We start from the raw sequence: 14,324 nt of genomic DNA, 5'->3' as shown, positions 1-14,324 counted from the left end.
CCATCACTGCCTGTGTCTAAGTCAAATCTGTTGCCATACCAACAGCCTAATTGAAATATGAGCCACAAACAGTGCATTCTTACCACATCACATTCTAAGACAAGGACATACAAGACAAATATCTATCAGATGAAACATGGTAAGTAAATGTTACCAAAACCAGAGAAACAATGCATATTCAAAGATCTGGCATGGTTTTCTAACATGTTGATGAGTGGGGATCCTTAACTTTAGGGCTATTTCGTGCTTCCTCCACAGATGGGCAGCAGAGTATAAGGTATAGATGTGAAGAGGGTGGCCAGTTGTCATTTCACATTTACATACATATATGGCTGGCTACAGTATGTCTCCTTAAACAACTACGCTATTTGCAGATATAGGCTATTCAAATGCAATAGAGATGTTTCATGTTCCCTTAGGATGGTTTCAGATGACTATTTCTGAGGCTTGCTGAGATTTCTGTTAAAGAAAAGCTTACATACTCTATTTTAATTTGCATAATAGGGGATTGTGTTAGGCAGATCTCAGGTAGTACAGTAGACTTCTTGTATGGTAATCCCCAAATATGTCTCAATTTCAGACGGACTGGGCCAGAATTAGCCTGACTATTGGAGATGGGCAGGTCAGTGGTACTTGTGAAATTGTTAATAAATAACAGGTTTGGTTTGGCATATCCACTGACATCCACAGATTCTCCTTTTGATCTCTGCACTGTGGAATATGATGACATATTAAGCTGCACCTGGAGATCAGTTCAAAGGGTATCAGCAGCTTGGAAAAGGTGCTTGTGTCCCAGCTTGACTTGACGCCTGCTGCATCACTGAAGCATTTATTTTCATTCGCCCCATGTGAACCCTGTCCCTGCATACCCCCCGGCTCTCTCCCTGCCACACAAAGGGGGCAGGCATCTTGTCATCTCCTGCCCATAAGCAGAGCAGCTACAAAAGCTCTTCGCTGTTATCGCCCAACCTGCAGCTGCCACCCAGCCACATATTCAGCACAACATGGGCAAAAAAAAGAGATTGTGGAGAGATGTATTCAGGCTGCCATTGCAATGAGGGCATGAAAAGCCCCCGTTTCCCTGCCCTGCCCGCAAAACGTTAAAGGGGACTTGCTGATCCCTGTCCGTGATGATTCAGCATATGCCTCTCATGTCTCTGCAGAATGAGTCCAGACGCTCTTCATCCCAAGAGGTTTAGGCAGACTGCAGTGGATGAACTAATGTACCTTTTCAAGAATTAAGCGCTGTGGTGGTATCATAATGCATCCTGTGTTTAAACCAGCTTTTCGGTGCTCTTTCCCATCTCTCTTCCCCTCTCTGCTCAGGGTAGCTGGAAGGGAGGTGGAGGAGTGTGAGCTACTGTATGTGTAGTGTGTCACACAGTTTAGCCTGGCGATGTGAAGCAGCAGAGCGGCAGGACGGGCATAGAGAGACAGCTGCGTCCAGCCAGGTCATGCAGACAGAGAAGGTTCAGGGGAGGTAGTCAGATTTCTACACCCCTTACCTGACTCACATCTCAGTCCGTTATTGTTCCTTGACAGACACAGCCCACAGTAATATCGTATCATGCACAAAGCTTTTTCTATGTGAACAAACCCAGATGAAACACAATGCTAGATATGAGTGGTCCACCACAATGACCACTCTGGCCATGTGAATGGTGAGCTGTGTGGGGTTGTATGGCATAGGCCATGACCTGCACTGTAAAGACCTGCCCCTAATAACGGCCACCTAGATTGCACTTTTTTCATTTTATTTTCTCCCAAGCAGCTTGTGTAGGAAGTGATTATGAAAGGAAACTGCTTGACAAAACAAAAAGGTCCCATTGGCAGACCTGTCAAGTGCCAGCGAGCGCAACCTTCTGATAGGCTGTTTCCATTTTCTATCAATCAACCTTTCACCTTCTTGTGATAGAGGGGTCTGGTGAGGTGAATTCCCTCTCCAGTTGCATGTCTGTGCATTTCTCCTCCAGACCTCCATAAGGAAGAGAGTGGGAGGGTATTTAAGCAAATCTTGGGAATCTTAGACATTCTCTGTTATACAAGATTTATGTAATGACTTCGGAGCTTGTCATGTAATGTTGGTGTCTTATGGAACGTAACATTCAAATTGCAGATTGTGTTTGCTGTTTGTTATTAAGTCCGGGTTTCACAGCTCGTGCAGGTGATTTGTGCTCATCATGCATGACTGGTCTGCTGGAAAACGGGCTCGCGTTCAGCGCTGCTTTCTGTGCCACTGAACTCACACTCCTGAACTACGACTGTAATGTGAGAAACACTCATTTTATTAAATGTATATACTGTGTGCTTGTTGTTCCACATAGGGTGAGGGAGGATTGGGTTGTATTTCACACACAAAAATCATTTTGAGTAAATGGGCCAGTCTGTTGTAGGGCCCAGATGTTGGATCAGCCATATTAAGGGTAGTGAGTAACAGAAGGCAGCAGGATCAGGTGCAAAATAGCATCCAGTTTATTCACAGTGAAAATGTTGTACAGCTGAAAGACGAAATCCAATGGATATTTACATAGGTCTAGAAAGATATTTACAAAATAAACAGATTTCAAATACTGTCAAAACACTGAACGATTCAGCCTATCCCAAGCCAGCTATAGCAGATTGGAGCATACCAGCCTATTGCCCCTCAGCTTCCCCACAACTCAAATACCTGAGTAAAACAGAACTGAAGTACACCTGAAAACAGGTATCTTTATACAAATGGTCTCTCTCATACGGACCATACCAGTAACCATGTATACTCTTAACCAAAAACATTCATTACATTATGCAACAGGTATCTTCAATGTATCCACATTTAAATAGAAAACGTGTAACATTCTAGAAGTAAACTCAAAGCGGGAACATTTTTAATAAATTAATATATAGTATAGAGTACTGAAGTACAATAGGCAGCAAGGTAGGACTATTACTAGTAGCACCTATCAGTCCAAAACACGTAAGCTTATGCACAGCGGTGTTCTATAATATTGGACTGTTGGCTTTTATACTTTTCGAATTCTCAGCGCGGCTCAAACAATTATTCCAACTGTGAACACATTCAAATGAAAAGAGGACATGTACAGTATGTGGAGCCGCGTTGGTTGGTAATTTTGGCGAGGTGCGCGTCCCCGCGGATGTTGGTCGAGCTGCATAGCTTTTACCAGTATTATAATTGTCTTTGATTTGTTTAGAAACAATATCTGATCATGGATACGATCGTTCTATTCAGGAATTTATATATTTTGGTTATTTTTCCCATTTAACATACATTTAAGTTGAAAATAAAATATCATACAATTTATTTATAACACATTTCTTATACATTTGTACATAACTTGTATTGAATATTCTTTTAAGTGATTTTTAAGGTTTTCCTGATATGAATAATTCAACACCACGCCTGAATGTATAAACTTGCCCCGGTGACAGCTGAAAAATGTACTTATCATGAAAAATAAGATATTTCCACCCAAACGTTTTGTGAGATCATGATAACAACCATATGATTTCCCTATATAAAATAAAGAATTAAATGTAAATTATACATAATATACTAATTTACCTGAAAAATATGGGTTGTGGTGGAAATTACATGTATGTAAAAAAAAATGTATTTGATTGCAAACATGTTGAACAACAACCATTGTTAAACATTGAATTAATATAAGACAAAGTTCCAAACGGTTCCAAAACACTGGAACTAGCACCTTTTCAACATGAGAACAATGTTTTGGCTACACACAGACGCAACTACTAGAAATTCTAGCACATATATTGAAGGAAGAGTTCATTGAGAGCTACACATGTTTTATTTAATGTATGATTTTATGTCCTGCTTTGTATGTACTGTATAGTGAGTTTCCAAGGGTATCTAGAAAGAGAGCTAAGTTGCTCCCAGACAAATGCATCCAGCTCCATGTGCCTTTTGGTCACTGAATGGGGCTCAGGGACAAGTCCAAGCGCATGCTGTCGTCTGTATGATGTCGTCTCTCATCTGCCAACAACAACAAAAAATGGTTGGGGCCACTCTCTGCGTGAACATCTTGCACGATGCCAGGGTAAACGTCCTGATCATACTCCACCACACTCCGATCAATGCTTCACTTAGATCTTCAACGGGCTGGACGGCACTGTGAGATGTGTTGGATTTTCCATCTTGGTCTGCCTCTGTTTTTTTCAACCAGAATCAGTCTGTGGACTGAAACAGTTGCAGTGATGTGGAAAGGAACAGGAGTATCCTCCAAGTTATCTCTCCTGGACTGTCGGTGACAATCTGGAAACACAGGAAATTCTAAAGGTTATGCACATTCGAAATATGTAATGATTGCATAGCCTAGTGATATATAGAGTAGTGATAATATGTTTGTGTAACAAATGTGAGATTTGATATAAAATAACCCACAAATATTACCTGGTATATCTTCATTGTCCCACGCATTTTCTCCAGGTGATCTGGTAGAAGGGCCTCCATGCTCGCTATCTCCTCCTCTGAGATATATAACTGCTTGAGAGCTGACTGATCTTTTGACAGGTCCTCAAATACACTTCTTCCATTTGGGAGATCCTTGCCTTGTGCCACAATTCCATTTGCTCTTCGTTTCACAGCTGTCCCTACCTCCATCAGCTTGGCCTTTTCCATGTCCGGTTTCTAGGAAATTCCATGTGACTCTTTCACTTTCATTTGTATTTTTTTACATTGAAACTTTATTTAACTAGGCAAGTCATTTAAAAACAAATTCTTATTTACAATGACGGCCTACTCTCTAGAAGCCCATTTCAAAGGGAAGGGTGGAGAGATGGTACATTTTGGGGGGGGGGGGCTGGGTTGAAGGCCCATCACTCACAAAGTGTTCAGCAGTAGCCGATGGGCAGAGCTAAAGGAAGTAGGTCAGTGTTTTTGAGAGATGGGACCAGATAGCAGAGGGGTCATGCCGCATAGAAGAGTTCAGTGTGCAAAGTGAAACTGTATCATTTGTGGTGTATCCAACACAGGCGTGGAGAATCTGCTTGTGAGAATTACAACTACCTGAATTTCACTGGTGTATTTACACAGGTAGTTCACTGCAAAGTATTTAACTTTGATCTCCTCTTTCCCCAGATTCTCTTTTAACTTAAGGATCAGACCCCTTTTTTCAAATTTTGCCGACCCAAATCTAACTGCCTGTAGCTCAAGACCTGAAGCAAGGATATGCATATTCTTGATACTATTTGAAAATAAACACTGAAGTTTGTGGTAATGTGAAATGAATGTAGGAGAATATAACACATTAGATCTGGTAAACTATCATTTTTTGGGGCGTTCTATCATCTTTGAAATACAAGAGAAAGGCCATACATTGAGATAGGATTCTAGATATAATTTACACTTTGACCACAAGATGGAAGCAGTGTGTGTGCAAAGTATCAGACCGATGCAGTGAATAATTACATCACTACACGATACGTTGTATCAAGTCTGCCAGGAGTTTGCCCAAATATGCCAAATTGGTCAATTTATACATTTTCAAGTACATAAATATAGAGAATATACAAAAATACTATGGTAATACGTTTTTTTTAGTTCACACACTCCCAGGGATGTCATACATGATGGATCATTAGCTTCCCTACAGTAAAGACACTAACTTTCACACATCTAGATGGGCGGGCGGGGTGGTGTGGAGCCAGAGACAGCAGCGGGATCAAACTGTAGAACCCAGTTCATACATTTGAATATAAAAAATACTTTTTTTCAAACTAAACTACACTAGATTTTATCTCTGGGACCCTCAGGAAACATGAGAGACATGTTACTGAATTATTTACACATTATTTACCTTCAGAGGTGAATGTATTAAACTAGTTGCCGTGATAAATGTGTTTTGTTCTTGTGCACTATCCTCAAACAATAGCATGGTATTTTTTTGATGTAATAGCTAATGTAAATTGGACACTGCAGTTAGATTAACAAGAATTCAAGCTTTCTGCCTGTATAAGACATGTCTAAGTTCCATAGAAAGTTGGCTGTTGTTTACAATGTCATTCTAGTCACATTATCCAAAATTTAGCAACAACTGTCCCTATTTAGGGACACTGATCCCATAGAGGTTATTAATTCTCTCAATGTGTCATGCAGGTGAAAGAGGACCCAAAAGCGACTTGGCGAAAACAGAGTCTTTAATCCAGTAAAGTGAATACAAACAAAAAAACACAACTTTCACTCGAAATGACGAGGACAAACTGGAGACTCGATCTTGAACAGCAGGTGAACAGCAGGTTGCCTCGGGAAGGCACTTGAACCAGACAGACTCAGACACCTGCTCACCACGCAGCATCTGAGGAAAACACGACACGACAGGGCGATACACAAACACAGCACGGTGAAATCTAGACAAGGAACCGACAGGACAGGAACGGAACACAAAGGAAGAAATAGGGACTCTAATCAGGGGAAAGGATCGGGAACAGGTGTGGGAAGACTAAATGATGATTAGGGGAATAGGAACAGCTGGGAGCAGGAACGGAACGATAGAGAGAAGAGAGAGCGAGAGAGTGAGAGAGGGAGGGGGAGAGAGAGGGATAGAAAGAGGGAAAGAACCTAATAAGACCAGCAGAGGGAAACGAATAGAATGGGAAGCACAGGGACAAGACAAGATAATAAATGACAAAACATGACACAATGTGGAATGTTGGTGTTGAATGTTGTACATGTGTTTTCCTCAACTTATCTTTCAATCCTTTGTAGAAGTCCTCCACACATTTTGTTTTACTGTCAAATGTACAGTGAGCTTCTCCATGTTTCCCTCTTTGTTTTCCACTCAAACCACCATGTCTGCTCATCAGCATCAAAGTCATATGTTTTAAGCTCTTTTGCTTGGCGAAGGGATCATTCTCTATACATGCACTCCTTCTTCAGGTTCTCACAACACAAAGGCTCAATAAGGTTCTCAATCTTGGACTGCTGGCTTGACAACCACAAATGACATATTTTGCAGAATTCATAGTAGGAAATTTGAATCTCTGAATATTCCCTCTTAAACTTCTGATACAGGTTCTGAATAGCGCCACTAAAGAAGCACTTCTGCTTTTTTCCCTTGTTCCTCGTTAGTGTCATTTTTCCCTGTTGTTGCTCTACTGTCGTCGTCGCATTTATAGAATCCAGTGATTTTCTTGATGGCCTGTTTTCATTTGCCCTTCTTGCTTTTGCTGAAAATCTAAATTATTGACCACTCCATACTAGCAATCATGCCAGGTAGTGCTACACTCTTAGGAAAAAAGGTGCTGTCATATTATACATTAGGAGAACCCTTTGAAGAACCCTTTTTGTTTCCAGGTAGAACCCTTTTTTGTTCCTTGTAGAACCCTCTGTGCAAAGAGTTATACATGGAACCCAGACAGTTCTATTTTTATTTTATTTTATTTAACCTTTATTTAACCAGGAAGGGCTCATTGAGATTAAAATCTATTTTTCAAGAGCGCCCTGGCCAAGATGGGCAGCACCAAGTCATTACAAAGAAATGACAGACAGACAACAATCTTTAATCTAGTTAAAACAATTGAATTCACAAGAGTATAAAACAGCAAATTAAAAACATTGACAGGTCAGGGAATCAGCCTCAAAATCCTTCATCAGTGATTTAAAAACACTAATCGGGACAAGTTCTTCCAGTTTAAAAGTATTTTGTAAGGTGTTCCAAGACGATGGCGCAGAGTACATAAAAGCCCTTTTACCAAATTTAGTTTGGACATTTGGAACAGCAGGATAAAGTCCAGCAAACAAAGAGAGTACCCACCACATTTCTGAACAATAAAAATGCACAAATAAAAGGTAGTAAACCCAAAATGGCCTTGTAAATAAAAGTATACAAAGTGCAGTGGTGCGTAAAGGTTTTGCAGTTTAAAATACATCTCAAAGTGCCACGGTAAAGAGTGTCAATTGATCTCAAACACTGAGCGGAAGCATTCATATATAAAATATCCCCATAGTCTAGTAAAGGCATAAATGTAGCTGATACTAGCCTCCTTCTGGCTTCAAAAGAAAAACAGGCCTTATTCCTAAAATAAAATCACAATTTCAGCTTCAATTTTTTTTAAAGTTGTTGAATATGGAATTTAAAAGAGAGGCCGTCATCAATTAAAATTCCAAGATATTTATATCAATCTCCCTGCCCTGACAGGTAGGTGAAAGGTTCAGAGGTCTATTTCTTGCATTAGAAAACACCATCAGTTTAGTCATGTCAGTATTGAGGAAAAGCTTCAATTGACACAAGGTATGTTGAACAGTATAAAAAGCAGTTTGCATGTTCTGGAAAGCTTTTGTAAGAGATGAGGCACAACAGTAAATAACAGTATCATCAGCATAAAAATGAAGTTGTGCATTTTGGACATTTTTGTCTAAATCATTTATATAAATAGTGAATAAGAGAGGACCAAGTACAGAGCCTTGGGGCACACCATTCAAGACAGACAATTTAACAGACATAAGCCCATCAAATTGAGTGCACTGAGTTCTATCAGACAGATAGTTAGCAAACCATGCAACTGCATGCTCCGAAAGACCTACCTCGACAATCTCTGCCTTAGTATAGCATGATCAACTGTATCAAAAGCCTTAGAGAGATCAATAAAAAGTGAGGAACCAAAAGGGTTCTACCTTCAACCAAAAAGGGTTCTTCAAAGGGTTATCCTATAGTATGATAGGAGTGTAGCACTACCTAGCAAGAGTGTAGCACTACCTAGCATGAATGTTACCTTGCTAGCACCCATATGAGGGTGAAGCTAGCGTAACTAGACGAGTTACCACTGTATACCACCAGAGATTTCCACTATCAGCGATAAATCGGATAGCCACGCTAGCTTCACCCTCATTGAGGTGCTAGCAAGTAGCAAGAATGCTAGAGAACGCTAGATATCAACAGCAATTCAGTAGTGGCTGGAAGCTATAATTAGCTTTGATTGGTCAATCGCGCCACGATATCACAGAATATTTGCATGAAGTTCAGCTTTCCCCAACAAATAGTGCATTTCTACACAACATGTTGGGGGTAAGGAAACAACGAAGCCTCATTCATTTTCAATGGAGGGAAGGGAAGTCGGCGGGGGGACAATTGGGCACTGGGAGCATGGTCGCGGGAGAGTGAACAGGGTGGAACCAAAGTTGGAGAAAGCTGAATTTATGCAAATACACCACGATATCGCAACTCTATTGACCAATCGGAGCTCTCTATAGCTTCCAGCCGATACTGGATTGGCTGTTGATACCTAGCACTAAACTCTTAGAACAAAAGGTGCTATCTATAACCTAAATGGTTTCTTCGGCTGTCCCCATAGGAGAACCCTTTAAAAAAAATTCTGCTTCCAGGTAGAACCCTATTAGATTCCATGTAGAACCAAATTACTGCATTTACTGAAATGTGCCAAAAACTTGACCAAACATTTCCTCAACACATGTAAATACTCATGATATTGGCATGAAGATGAAAAGAACAGCAATATTAATTTAGGAGAAACCATTTATAAGGGGATGTATTAAAAAGTGTTTGAGCGAGCATACCATTCCCACTTCATTTAAAGTCCATACCCACTTAATTTTGATCCTACAATGAAAAATCTCAAAACTTCATTCCCATTGAAATATTTATTTTGAGTTTCTGACTAAAACCAGGAATAAGCTTACGTCATCCATGGTGTGTGATCTCTCGCTCTATCTCTCTCTATATCTCATTCTCTCTCAACAGCTGGGCAATAACAGGCTCTTGTATCATCTAATTCAATATTTCTTCAGACAGAATGATGAGAGCAAGCAGCATTATACAGTTATTTGATTATGAGCTACTCCACCCATCTGCTCTTTTCGGAGTGAAAGTGTCATATTACCCAACAGGGTAACAATGAACTAAGTGGCTTATATTCAGTTATAGATATTTTGTAACAGACCGATCATACCCACCAGAAGCAATATTTAGAATTTCTTGATGCAACTTGTTGCAGTCCATTGTATTGCCATAGGTACACAAGGCCTAACCCATTGCATTGAGAGGCAGGTTTACAAAACAAGCCAGTCAGTGAACACAAAACAGGGATTGTTAGCTGCAAGTACTGCCACTGGGGACCACAGGAGAAAATGAGATCCAGTGTACTTCTCCCATCTTCAGTTTCTTTTCTCTCCATTCTTACTTAGGCCCATCTCTTGTAAGAGTGCCCTGAAAGAAATGGCTCATCTGAATGGCCTCATGTAGATAATGCTCTCTTTCTTCCACCAAAAGACCTATTAACCAAGAACATCTGAAGACATCAAGTTTGTCATTGGTAACTCACCCCTACCTTACCATATAGTTTGTACACTATAGGAAGTATTCTAGGTGATGAGCCTTATAGCAGTACCTCATAACATGTTTATTTTTTTTATTTTTTTTATTTCACCTTTATTTAACCAGGTAGGCTAGTTGAGAACACGTTCTCATTTGCAACTGCGACCTGGCCAAGATAAAGCATAGCAGTGTGAACAGACAACACAGAGTTACACATGGAGTAAACAATTAACAAGTCAATAACACAGTAGAAAAAAAGGGGAGTCTATATACAATGTGTGCAAAAGGCATGAGGAGGTAGGCGAATAATTACAATATTGCAGATTGGAGTGATAAATGATCAGATGATCATGTACAGGTAGAGATATTGGTGTGCAAAAGAGCAGAAAAGTAAATAAATAAAAACTGTGGGGATGAGGTAGGTGAAAATGGGTGGGCTATTTACCAATAGATTATGTACAGCTGCAGCGATCGGTTAGCTGCTCAGATAGCTGATGTTTGAAGTTGGTGAGGGAGATAAAAGTCTCCAACTTCAGCGATTTTTGCAATTCGTTCCAGTCACAGGCAGCAGAGTACTGGAATGAAAGGCGGCCGAATGAGGTGTTGGCTTTAGGGATGATCAGTGAGATACACCTGCTGGAGCGCATGCTACGGTTGGGTGTTGCCATCGTGACCAGTGAACTGAGATAAGGCGGAGCTTTACCTAGCATGGCCTTGTAGATGACCTGGAGCCAGTGGGTCTGGCGACGAATATGTAGCGAGGGCCAGCCGACTAGAGCATACAAGTCGCAGTGGTGGGTAGTATAAGGTGCTTTAGTGACAAAACGGATGGCACTGTGATAAACTTCATCCAGTTTGCTGAGTAGAGTGTTGGAAGCGATTTTATAGATGACATCGCCGAAGCTTGGCAGCGTGAGTGAAGGAGGCTTTGTTGTGGAATAGAAAGCCGAATCTTGATTTGATTTTCGATTGGAGATGTTTGATATGGGTCTGGAAGGAGAGTTTGCAGTCTAGCCAGACACCTAGGTACTTATAGGTGTCCACATATTCAAGGTCGGAACCATCCAGTGTGGTGATGCTAGTCGGGCATGCGGGTGCAGGCAGCGATCGGTTGAAAAGCATGCATTTGGTTTTACTAGCGTTTAAGAGCAGTTGGAGGCCACGGAAGGAGTGTTGTATGGCATTGAAGCTCGTTTGGAGGTTAGATAGCACAGTGTCCAATGACGGGCCGAAAGTATATAGAATGGTGACGTCTGCGTAGAGGTGGATCAGGGAATCGCCCGCAGCAAGACCAACATCATTGATATATACAGAGAAAAGAGTCGGCCCGAGAATTGAACCCTGTGGCATCCCCATAGAGACTGCCAGAGAACCGGACAGCATGCCCTCCGATTTGACACACTGAACTCTGTCTGCAAAGTAATTGGTGAACCAGGCAAGGCAGTCATCCGAAAAACCGAGGCTACTGAGTCTGCCGATAAGAATCTGGTGATTGACAGAGTCGAAAGCCTTGGCAAGGTCGATGAAGACGGCTGCACAGTACTGTCTTTTATCGATGGCGGTTATGATGTCATTTAGTACCTTGAGTGTGGCTGAGGTGCACCCGTGACCGGCTCGGAAACCAGATTGCATAGCGGAGAAGGTACGGTGGGATTCGAGATGGTCTGTGACCTGTTTGTTGACTTGGCTTTCGAAGACCTTAGATAGGCAGGGCAGAATGGATATAGGTCTGTAACAGTTTGGGTCCAGGGTGTCTCCCCCTTTGAAGAGGGGGATGACTGCAGCAGCTTTCCAATCCTTGGGGATCTCAGACGATATGAAAGAGAGGTTGAACAGGCTGGTAATAGGGGTTGCGACAATGGCGGCGGATAATTTCAGAAATAGAGGGTCCAGATTGTCAAGCCCAGCTGATTTATACGGGTCCAGGTTTTGCAGCTCTTTCAGAACATCTGTTATCTGGATTTGGGTAAAGGAGAACCTGGAGAGGCTTGGGCGAGGAGCTGCGGGGGGGCCGGTGCTGTTGGCCGAGGTTGGAGTAGCCAGGCGGAAGGCATGGCCAGCCGTTGAGAAATGCTTGTTGAAGTTTTCGATAATCATGGATTTGTCGGTGGTGACCGTGTTCCCTAGTCTCAGTGCAGTGGGCAGCTGGGAGGAGGTGCTCTTGTTCTCCATGGACTTCACAGTGTCCCAGAACTTTTTGGAGTTGGAGCTACAGGATGCAAACTTCTGCCTGAAGACGCTGGCCTTAGCTTTCCTGACTGATTGCATGTATTGGTTCCTGACTTCCCTGAACAGTTGCATATCGCGGGGACTGTTCGATGCTATTGCAGTCCGCCACAGGATGTTTTTGTGCTGGTCGAGGGCAGTCAGGTCTGGAGTGAACCAAGGGCTGTATCTGTTCTTAGTTCTGCATTTTTTGAACGGAGCATGCTTATCTAAAATGGTGAGGAAGTTACTCTTAAAGAATGACCAGGCATCCTCAACTGACGGGATGAGGTCAATGTCCTTCCAGGATACCAGGGCCAGGTCGATTAGAAAGGCCTGCTCACAGAAGTGTTTTAGGGAGCGTTTGACAGTGATGAGGGTTGGTCGTTTGACTGCGGCACCGTAGCGGATACAGGCAATGAGGCAGTGGTCGCTGAGATCCTGGTTGAAGACAGTGGAGGTGTATTTGGAGGGCCAGTTGGTCAGGGTGACGTCTATGAGGGTGCCCTTGCTTACAGAGTTAGGGTTGTATCTGGTGGGTTCCTTGATTATTTGTGTGAGATTGAGGGCATCTAGCTTAGATTGTAGGACTGCCGGGGTGTTAAGCATATCCCAGTTTAGGTCACCTAACAGAACAAACTCTGAAGCTAGATGGGGGGCAATCAATTCACAAATGGTGTCCAGGGCACAGCTGGGAGCTGAGGGGGGTCGGTAGCAGGCGGCAACAGTGAGAGACTTATTTCTGGAGAGAGTAATTTTCAGAATTAGTAGTTCGAACTGTTTGGGTATGGACCTGGAAAGTATGACATTACTTTGCAGGCTATCTCTGCAGTAGACTGCAACTCCTCCCCCTTTGGCAGTTCTATCTTGACGGAAGATGTTATAGTTGGGTATGGAAATCTCTGTAACCAAATACAAGGCTGGTGGACAGAAGTGTTAAAGTCTGACGGATGCAACATGACGTGGTCTGTTGTCCACACTTTTGTCTTTGGTGACCATGCCTTAGGTAGTGTTGACAAAGTCAAGCAATGTGTTCAGCAGGCTCTATATTGTCTTTATGTGGCTCTTTTCTCCCTGCGAAATGTTGAAGCCTTTTTTACATGACCTCTAGGGAGGCAGGCACAAAGCTGTCTCTGTGTGCACATTTGTTTGGTAACACCCAGCAGCACAATGGCAAAAGGTTGCCTCAATAGACCATTAGATGAAAAACTGTTCTCGCCATAATGTTTTCTACAGAGCCAACAATTACATGTGTTGTATGTGGAAATGCTAACTCATATAGTATGTTGGTGTTTTTTTATCCTTGCATTTGATATTTTCCAGTCATAGCTTTGTAGCACAGAGGGCCTGTCTGGACAGGTAGGTTTGAATACAATGAGGCCCTCAACCCTTTTAGACCCCCCTAATGTCCATCCTTCCTAAGACTCCTGCATTACTTAGGCCCTGCCTCCTTTCGCCCCCTCACCCTGTAAATGAGGAAACATTTTGTTAGGAGAGATTTAGACAAGCTGTCAATAGAGATGGTCCCCAGGAGTTTTCAGGTGACTGCTCAGGTTTCTCTGAGTCTGCACATCAGCTGCTGAGGGGACGTAGAGGGACACAATTTTTATCTTCTTCTCTCCTCATGTAGCTTGACTGTATATATACTGTATTGTATACTACTCGTTATCCTACTTGTAGATTTAAAGGGCATTCAAAGCTACTATGACAACTCTTGAGATGGAGAAATGTCTGTGCAAGATCACAAAATACACATTTCAGACATGTAAATTGAACATGTAAAATTAATTTCTAATAGGAGCCCAGTTCTCTGCAGAGCAAAGCTGTGTA

This window comes from Oncorhynchus gorbuscha, linkage group LG05, assembly GCF_021184085.1.
Source record: "Oncorhynchus gorbuscha isolate QuinsamMale2020 ecotype Even-year linkage group LG05, OgorEven_v1.0, whole genome shotgun sequence".
Taxonomy (NCBI): Eukaryota; Metazoa; Chordata; class Actinopteri; order Salmoniformes; family Salmonidae; genus Oncorhynchus; species Oncorhynchus gorbuscha.
This window is presented reverse-complemented; position numbering follows the sequence as displayed.